This window comes from Mus pahari, chromosome 5 (assembly GCF_900095145.1).
Source record: "Mus pahari chromosome 5, PAHARI_EIJ_v1.1, whole genome shotgun sequence".
Taxonomy (NCBI): domain Eukaryota; kingdom Metazoa; phylum Chordata; class Mammalia; order Rodentia; family Muridae; genus Mus; species Mus pahari.
The window spans coordinates 134,565,393-134,575,791 of NC_034594.1; positions in this window are offsets into that span (position 1 = coordinate 134,565,393).

Genomic DNA, 10,399 nt, shown 5'->3' on the forward strand with positions numbered 1-10,399 from the left:
TCTCTCTTTCAGGAAAGCAACTCCTTCAAAATCCGGCTGCAATGATTTAATGATTTCATAATTCTGACCATATTATATGAATCTAGCATCAAGGATCACCTAGAAAATTCAAGTTAACAAACAATATGCCTTGAGAGAAAACTTAGAAGTTTTTCTTCATACTTTTGAGAATATAAGTGTTTGTTTTATTCAGACATCCTGAAACAAAATAGTACACATATTTGGAGATGACTGGATGAAAAGAGACTTGGGCATCAGGTTCATCAAATAAGACATTTACTTGCGCAAGAATGTTAAGTGTAGGTATAAACTAAGCTATTGATACAACTGGAAGGGAGATATTAGTTCCTCAGGGGTGCACCTTGGACTTTGAGCACCCGAGGCAGCTCACAGTAGATCACATCTATTACACCTACCCACTCTAAATAAAACAAATTATTACAGCTATACACAATTTTTACATTTCCAGGTATTTTCATACTCTTTATTAAATCAGAATTGATTTTTGATAAGGGTCTCAAAATTAATATTATCAAAGTTAATAAACAATGGCACTCAAAAATTAATTCATTTTTTAATCATCAAAAATAAAACCCAGGTTGTTTATAAGTCAATGTATTCCTCCAGGGCTGTCCATTTCACTGATGACCATTCCTTCAGTCAGTCCAAAGACAACAATACACTGAGTGTGAATTTCCATTTGCAGTCGCCAAGGCACAAGTGTTGTGCCATTCACATATCAGATTCTAATCATGTTAGTTTATTGCACTGAATCTTCCCAGGGTTGAATCAATGCATCTTGGTTCTTTTCATTAGTCATATTCATATATATATATATATATATATATATATATATATATATATATATATTCTCACTTTGTATCCAAGGCTGACCTCCAACTCACAATAATCTCCTGCCACAGCTTCCCAAATGCCAGAATTACAGATATAAGCCACGCTGCTGAGCAAATCAAATGATAGACTGCAGTTCACAATAACTTCTAACTTACCATTTCCGTCCTACAGCATGGAAATTATATTTTCTTGCTTTGTGTTTCAATAAGTGTTTTACTCTTCGTTTTCTACTTGGTTAGACCAATCTGAATCAGGGTGGGGATGTGTTATTCAATCGTCATTTAGGACTTATCTAACTTTTGGGCTATTTATGAATGTTTTTCTTCTTACCCTCCCCCCACCAAAAAAGAAAGAAAGAAAGAAAGAAAGAAAGAAAGAAAGAAAGAAAGAAAGAAAGAAAGAAAGAAAGAAAGAAAGAAAGAAAGAAAGAAAGACACTGATTTTGTTCTCAAGTGGTAGTATCACATCTCTGTGTTGATTTTCATCTCTTAGGATCGTTTGATGATTTTTTTTCTCTAGTTGTTGCTACACACAAATTATATACATGTGCATTCCTAAACACATAAATACAACCTACTCAGTCCATATACTGCTATAATTTCAAGAAAAAATAAAAATTAAAAGAGAAAATGTAAAGATTATATATTTTTTAAAATTACTCAAAGTCTGACACCAAATCAAGTTCTTGGGCAAAGGCAATATATTTGGGAAGCTTTGTCAGTCCTATGAGAAGATTTGGAAAACAGATAAGAAAAGTCAAGGAAGAATGGATCAACATAGATGTAACTAAGTGTGTTCAACTGAACCAAGCTCTCCCTAGGAGAACCTATGGAACATAAATGAAGACTTGTTCCTCTGGGAACCTATGTGGAACATAAATGAAGACTTGTCCTCTTGGCTCTTCATAAATACTTTTCTGATGGCTCATGCTTGCTTTGATGAAGAATATGGCCAGTGTCACTGAGACATGCAAGAAGACTACAGCATTAGTGTCCCCAGGATACAAAATAAATGTCAGTTTTCACAGGAAGCATCAAAAGAAAAGAAAAGGTCTATCAGGTAGACCAGTAGTTCTCAACTTGTGGGTCATGACCCCTTTAGGGTTGCATATCAGATATTTACATTACAATTGGTACCAGTGGCAGAACTACAGTTATAAAGTAGCAACATTGTATTAAAAGGCCACAATATTAGGAAAGTGGAGAACCACTAAGATAGACAGACAACATTTCTCTCCCATAATTAATTAGAAAATGGTAGCAAAGAAAGTAATCAGACATTAAGAAGTCATTAATAACCTTGGGTTTCATATATATTTAAAGTACGTTACCATCAAACACTCCTGTCTTCTGCTTAAACAGCACAAGAGAAGTGGCCATGGATCTGCATTTCAGGTTTTGTAACTGTTTAACTGAGTTGCAGCCTGCTGGGCAGGATATTTTTCACCAGCATTATGTATTATCTCCACAACAACTTCATGGGATAAGAATTATAGTCCCAATTTTCAGTAAAATGGAAGCTCAGAAAACTTAAATGATTCACCTAGGATGACTCAACCGAAGGACCCTCTCTGGTGTCACAATGGCCTGTCAATTAAGTCAAACCTCCCACTGGGACTTACAAGGAGGAAGCTGAAAGTGGGCAAAGTGATACTCCCTGCTCTGTCTGTGCTCATGGAGGGGCACATCTCTGAGGGACAGATGGGTCACCATCGGCATGGGCTTCGTTTCATAACTGATGCAAAGGAACCTACGGGGGCAAGAGAGGAAAGAGCTGGGAATAAACCCGGGTTTATCACTGGGTTCCAAGTCAGAGGAGACATGTACCTTTAAGGTTCCCTCCCAGACCCTGTAAACAGATTTCAGTATAGAGGTAAGGACTAACCCTAAACCCCCAGCCTGAGCCTCGCATGGCAACAAAGTTCCCAGATACGGGTGAGAATGTGTGATGGGAAGGGTGGGGCTTGGGGAGGAGATGAGTCCTTGACAGAAATGCCCTTCAGAAATTATAATGTATTAAATGTACCCCCAAAGAGGTTGGGGAGGGCAGCTTTCCCCTGGAGGCCTTCCAGCTAAAAATCACCTCTGATCAGCTCTTGGACTCCTCAGAGACCTCCTTCACTTGGAGTTTTGAAATCCAAACATAATTTTGGTCCCTCTTCCTTAGACCTGAGAATTTCATTTCTACATGCAGGAGGTAAGGTCTCTTTAGGTCAAGGGAGATTTAAGCAGATTAATTATTGTTCAGGTTGTCACTTAACCTTTAAAATAAGAGAGGGAGAAAAATAACATTTTTTTTTTAGTTTAGATAATAATAACAATATTTACTAGGTTAAAAATAAATGTAACAAGCAACCACTTTTGAAATCTTAGTGATGGCACCTAGTATCTATACATCAACCATTGAGGGACCTGTTCTAATTCTTAAATGAAAAAATTCTTTCTCAACATAAACCTTGAACAATCTTATGAGCCTGAAACAGAATTGAATTCTTCTGGAATCTATCATTTCCATTCTGATAAGTGCACATGGCCTTAGCAGTGACCGCGAAAGAGCCAGCACTAAGAATCATTCCCCAAATATTCCATTTTTAAGAATTATTTACAGATGAAAAACTTTTTCCTGGCCCTTGTTAATGATGGGCAATATCATTGAATCTTAATGATTTATTAGGGGTAGTAATAAACAGATAGAAACATCACAAAATATTGATAATCCCAACCTGAAGTAAAGTTTATGTTCCCCTTATCAGATTATTTCTGTCTTTTAAAGGCTACAATGGCGTCTCGTCGTCTCTGATTTCTCTCCTCACAGATTCTAGTCCGTCCTCGGTCCCTCCTACAAAGCAAACACAGCCTAAAGACATCCCAACAGGAGGGGTCTCTGAGCAGATCCGGCTTCAGTTAGCATACTGACACACATGCGTAACACCGAAGGGTTTTACTACATGTTGAATGCTGGCAGGGGCACATGTTCCTCGGGAGTGGTCAGGTAAGGTCAAATGCATCCTTCTGATTTCCTAGAGTCATTTTTTTTTTCATCTTACAAAAAGGAAACGAAGGAAGCAGGGGGAAATAATATAACAAATCTTTAAGATCCTTCTATACTATGAAGTCTGTCTCTGTCTGTCTCTGTCTCTGTCTCTGTCTCTCTGTCTCTCTCTCCCTCTCCTTCCCCCCTCTCTACCTCATGCATTGTGTGTGTGTGTGTGTGTGTGTGTGTGTGTGTGTGTGTGTGTGTGTGTGTCTACTGTTTACACAGTCCAAGTCAACCCTTTAGGGGGAAAAAAAATGTACCCTTCAAAGCCTTGTCTAAATCTCAGCGTAGCTAGCTTGCAGATAAGAGCACATAGCCATCAGGTGTGTGAACCCCACCCCCACCCCCACTCCCAAGGGCTAGTAGATCTTACACTAAGGCAGTTTCTGCCAGGCAATGTTTATGGCATCTATCTGTTGGGTTTACAATATCCAGATCATAGAAAGATACATTTGTGAAGCTCACCATTTGGAAGGAGTCGGGTGCTGTGGGGTCTGCTGTTGCTGGGCAACACAATCCAGATGGACGCTACTATTGCCTCCTACTCTTCATAGGCAGAGAGCAGGCTCTCTGATTCTCCTCTGCGTCACCAAGGCCTCCTCCGGCCCCTTTCCACCGCTGCCATCTTGCTTCTCTGTCTTTACTGTTTATTTCCTTATAGCCTCCTCTGCTCTCCGGATCAGTGTTTACACTCTTCCCTCTGCAGATATACTAAAGGTACAAAGGACATCTGACACATCGTTCTAGGAGTCTTCCCCTCTATTGCCTGGTAACAAACAAACAAACTATAAACAATGTGGTCACGTTTCATTCTAGAGAAACTAGGTCACTTGTGATTTCCAGAAAGAGACATGCACAATTCCTCCCCCCACCCCCCACCCCCCAAGAGTTGCAGAGACTTCGATTCAGAATGTTAGAGAGGAAGCAAAACACACAGGGCTAGCCTGACCTAAATACGAGCTATTAAGTATAATCTGGGGCTCTAAACAGGAGCCCGAGCGTTAGGAGAGAGTCGCTGGGACTTGAATTGGAAAAGAACAAAGGCTTTAGACTCATAGAACTGTTACATGCCAGAGATCATTTGACCTGGCTGTCATGTTTATAAAAGAAAAAAAAAAAAACAGAGTTTCGTAGACTAAGGTTACTCAGGGTCATCTCACCATTTGAAGGTTGCCTAGTCTTAATTATTCAAAATAGCACGCGTTGCGTGGTTTGGGTGTTTTCTTCTGTTCTTTGTTGCTCTTGTTTTGTTTTTGTGAATTGCACGGCTTCTGCACAGAAGAAAGCAAAGCTCTAGCTCACCAGCAGCTAGAATCTGTATTGCCAGATTCTCCCTTATTTTGCCCTAACAACTAGTCTTCATTTTTGACCTAGTCTGAGTCTGATCAGTCGTTATTTTCCATACACATGACCTGCTAATCCTCTCATTTTGGGTTCTCAGTTTAGTGACTCAGAAGTGATGTACATTTCTGTTCTTTCCCTCCTTTCTTGTGTTCATTGGCTCCCTGCTCAGTCCTTTAGCTCAACACACAATGCCCCAGAAACTCCCATTCTCTGTTTTCAATTTCTTGTCTCCATTCACTCCATAGGACACCTAGAAACAAGCTGAGTGTAGTCCTCACCCCCATCCAAGTTTATAAAAATCCTCAAGGAGAACCCAGCTAGAGGGATGTAAGGTTAGCTGGTGATCTGGGTTTTTTGTTTGGTTTTAGTTTTGTGTTTGTGTTTGTTTTATAATTGCTCTGTTTATGATGCCAGGAATCAAGACCCGTTATAACAAGGACCTCAAGTAGCTGTTCTAGTACAAGATTGACTCTCAGTAACCTTGACTGCAGAGTCAGTGCAATGCAGACATACAGAGGTTTGAGTTCTGCACCCTCAGCAATTGACATTACCCTGAAATGAAACCATCCAGGCTGAGATAGAGTCTTAGAAGAATCCAGAGACTCCACACATAGCCATCTCTCCAAGGGCAGATGGGGCCGGCTGTCTCCTTGACTCTGCTGCCACCATGTCTCATGCTTTGGGGACTCTCCACTTGCCTCCTGCTGTAGAAAGTTCTTGCTGATTCTCTTCAGTCTTCAGTCCACCTCACTGCCATGGCTCTGTGCCTCCCGCGTTTGAACCCTCCTGAGTCTATGTCTGCGCCACAGGACCTCCCCTCACCTAGGTCACCTCCTAGGCATGTGTCCCTTAGAACATCCCCAAATTTACTTTCCACTCAGCAACTTCATTCTTCACACAGCCTTTGCTTTCTCTGTGTCTCTCACAAAGTTATTTCTCATTCTGCCCACTCTTAGTCCTAACCTGCTATGGCCAATCCAGTGGATCTGCCTAGTTCCAGTTAGTCCCCTTTGCTGTCCCTCCCTTCCTCATGTGGCATTCTAAAGTATTAAAAGCATGGCATATCTTTCCTGGGCAACCTCCTTCATCCCCAGTGGATGAGACCCTATCAGATATTTTGCTTGTAAGTTCAGAATCCCCCATTAAACGTTTGGTCTGTGTGGCCTTTTGATTATTGAAGGTTCTATAACCGCAGCACCTCCACAAGTGGACTGTTTCCTCGATAGACTTCTCCTGAAAGGCAATGTGACTTTGGTGTCACTTTGGGAGTAGGCTGCTTTCTCCTAAGAGTCAAGAGCTTCCCTGTTTTAAAAAACCTAAGCAGAAGAGCCAAAAATAAAATGTTGCGTGGCTATCTTCCACTACTAGGGATATTCTAAGAAAATATAGACTCAAAGGCAGAAATACCACAAGTTTGAGGCCAGCATAGTCTACATAGTAAATTTTAAGCCAGCCAATACTATATAGTGAGACTATTTAAAAACATGTGTGTGTGTGTGAATTATCTGATGTATAGCTTATGATAATATCTGTTGCCTAAATTATTTTCAAGGGTTCAAAGACACATTATATTGACAACACTGATTCTTGATTTAGCAAGATGTCCAATGGGCAACTGAAATGAGATTAAATTGTTTAGCATCTCTGCTTTCGTACTTTGTGTCTCTTTGACTCTCTAAACCTTATTACACAGGGTTTTTTTTTTTTTTAATTTAGACATGTTGATAATTTGAATTTTTTCTGGAGCCATAATATGGTCAAATTAACTAGGTCTCATCTTCTCATCTGGTTTCTCTTCTTCTCCAAGAAAGAAAAAAAAAAAAACCACTCAACAAGACAGGAAACAGCAGACCATAAAAGGGGTGGTAACGCTTGAGTTCCTGGAAGATCTCAACACACTCCAAGAAAAGGCCTGCCAAGTTCTCCCCCAGTTCACGCTGGCCACTCCCTTGTTATTCTCTCACTGTTCCTGAGAGTCCGTAACGACCTGGAGCAACCACCCTGCTTTACCAATGATTTCCCTCTTCTCCGTCCTTTGGCATTTGAGTGAGTGTACACAGTTGATACTCACTGTTGAGTTTTAGTTTCATTAGCTTCATGACAATGAAAGGAAAAAGAGTCCACATTAGGGGCTTATCCTACCAAAGGGAACCATCAAACCATCCATAAAACTCTTTGACCACCAAATCCTATAGACATTGTGGTTATCCAATTGGACTGATTTATTGTATATGTATTATTACCTATATACCTGGTATTAATATAAGTGTTTTGGATACAGCATTGAATTAAATAGACAAAGACTCATGACCATGAAACTTACATTTAGTGGTGAGAACACTCAACACTGAATTGTGTTCTTCCATATATGTTGAAATCATAACCCTTAGCACATAATAACATAACTGTGTTTGGAGATAGGGTTTTTACAAAGACAAGATAAAAAGCCTGTAGAATGGACCCTAATCCAGTTTTGCTGGTATCTTTATAAGAAGAGAAAATATAGACTCAACTACAGAGGGAAGACATTAAGAAGATAGAGGGAAATTAGCTGTCCACACTTCAAGGAGAGGCATCGGAGACAATCCAAACCTGCCAACACATTAATACTCAACTTTTAACTCCCAAAGTATGAGAAATTTAATATCTGTTATTTAGCCTATCTGTAGTATTTTTTTGTGTCATCCGCAGAAAATAAATTTTAAACAAATCTTTTTTTCTTTTTTTTTTATGTTTTAAAGAAAAGAAAATTAAAGAAGGTAAAAATGATAAGAAAAAAAGATGAGGCGTGAACAAGTGATAACCAGAAAAGAGAGCAGCCCACCATGTTCTAGAACATGTTCTAGACATGTTCTTCACATGTAGTAAGAATGTGGGGAAGAAAAGGAGACAGAAAAAGAAGTCGAGAGTGGGTATTCCCAAGGCTTCTTAGGTAACGCTAGAAAGTTGGTCTTTCTGTCAGTGCTTCCACCTCACTTTTAACACTGATTAAGACTTTTTAATCAAATAATTCTTTTATGTAAAGGGCTGCTCTGTGTGTTATAGGGTTTTAGTATATACACTCCATGAACCCTACCCAGGAGACACCAACAGAGACCTGGCTCTTCCATGCTACTTCACTATAGCAACATTTGTTGCCACCAAGTGTCATCTGGACACAAAACAGCCTCTGCTTTGGAATTAATGCCACAGATGAAGCAGAGAACCACTGAACGGTAACTGGGCAATCACATGGTTCCAATTGTGGTCTCTGTTAAATATAACAAGATGAACTGGGTCAGGGGAGAAGTGATGAAATCTAGGCAAGTTGCCCGAAAGGAAAAAGAAGAAATGCAGGTGCAAAGCTCAGTAGCATGTGTCCTATGTAAGGGCAGGACGGGATGAGTCACAGATATCCTTTAGTTAGTGTTTTAAACACCCCGTGAATGGTACTGGGAAGAAGGAGCAGGTCTGGGGGATGTCAGGGCATCAGTTGTTCTTTTGTAAACATAGAATTGTCTTTTTAAAACTACTTGCCCTTATAGGAGAGATGTCAGTAAGAGATGCATATGTAAATCCAGTGCCCTAAAGAAACATTAGAACCAGAGATAAAAACTTGAGTGTCCTCATCTGGAGATGGCACTTAAAAACCACAGAATTGGATCACATCATCTAAGGATAGCATTAAAAGAGTGATAGTAACTTTCTTCACCTGCTTCTTTGATGAATTAGCAGTACATAGTCTTTGGCCAGTTTTTTCTATTTGGAATTTTTTCCTTTTTTGTCACACAGAGGATAACTTTAATGCTATGAATATCAGTAGTCTAGCTAATAGAAAAGCCAAACCATTTTTCCTGGTGTGGATCCTACACTGTTTAGCATGCCTTTTAAAAACAAAAAAATCCTGATCCACTGAACCTCTAGGACTACAGGTAACCCCCACCCGGATGGGCCTCATCTCTGTCCCCAGTTCTCCTCAAGGCTGAAACTCTCAGTAAGTCCAGAGTAACCCATCTTACTGAGGTCTCACCAGACTAATGGAGACTCAACCACATTATAGACTTACTGAGGTGAAGCCAGCCTGGTTTTCCTAAGTCAAGAGCAGGGGCATTAAGTCTGCCAAGATGACAAGAATTCCTGCCCAGCTGGCTACCCCCATATTTCACCAAAAGGAGGACAAGGAGAGCTTGGACCTCTATAAATCAGTCACTTTGATTATCAGCAACCACTGTACAAAAAAAGAGGAGAGTATACACTTCTTGTCTATTTCATAGTCAGCACAGGAGGAAAAACCCTGAGGTCTGGTCATATTTCTTTGATTCTTTGTGGTGTCATGGATCAAACCAACACCCTCTTAAATACTAGACAAGCACCCTTCCACTGAATTTCAACCCCTCATTTCTGCTTTTAATGTCTACCTTACCTTCTGGGAACAGGACCCATCCCAGAGAATAACAGACTCTTAAGCATAGATTAGCTTTTCATCTGTTAGTAGGAAGTACTGTGAAGTGGGAAGAAACAAGAGAATGTCCCTTGGGTGCTTCCCAGAAAGGATGGAAGGAGAGATGGGGCTTCCCTTTCATGTGAATGAGGGAGAAACGAGATTTCCCATCAGAATCCACATGAATTTTCCATTATTAATTTCAGAAACCATCATGCTTTCATGCTTGTTACTAGTAAGCAACATGCAGGCATCTTCACTTCGTTTTTTCAGAAGGATTGGTGCTCCATGACAGGCTGAGGGCAACGGATTTGGGAAAGGTTTAGAACATCTTGAGATCTCTGAACTAAGTGTAACTGGCTATTTAAAAGACACTTCTACAAATGATACAGGTCCTAAGAACTTAGTCAAGTTAGACTGATTGGACCTAATTTGTTCATTGACAATTGCATCCAGAGTAGCAACAAAGCAGCAAAAACATCTGGTCCACCATCTTGCACTGTGAGAAGGAGCTGAGTATTCAGATATAAAGTCTGTTTCCATCTTTAAGAAGTAGCCAGATAAATGTCTTCAGAGGATTGTGACAGATAGCATGAGTATTCTTTAAAATATTCTGCCTCCTTTCCTTTCTGTGACCTCTCTCCATTCAGGGGTTCATATGTCACGCTATACATCAGCTTTAGCCAAGTGGCTTGCTTCAGACTACTGCATGGAAGCAGAATTGACATTTGTCACTTACAAGCC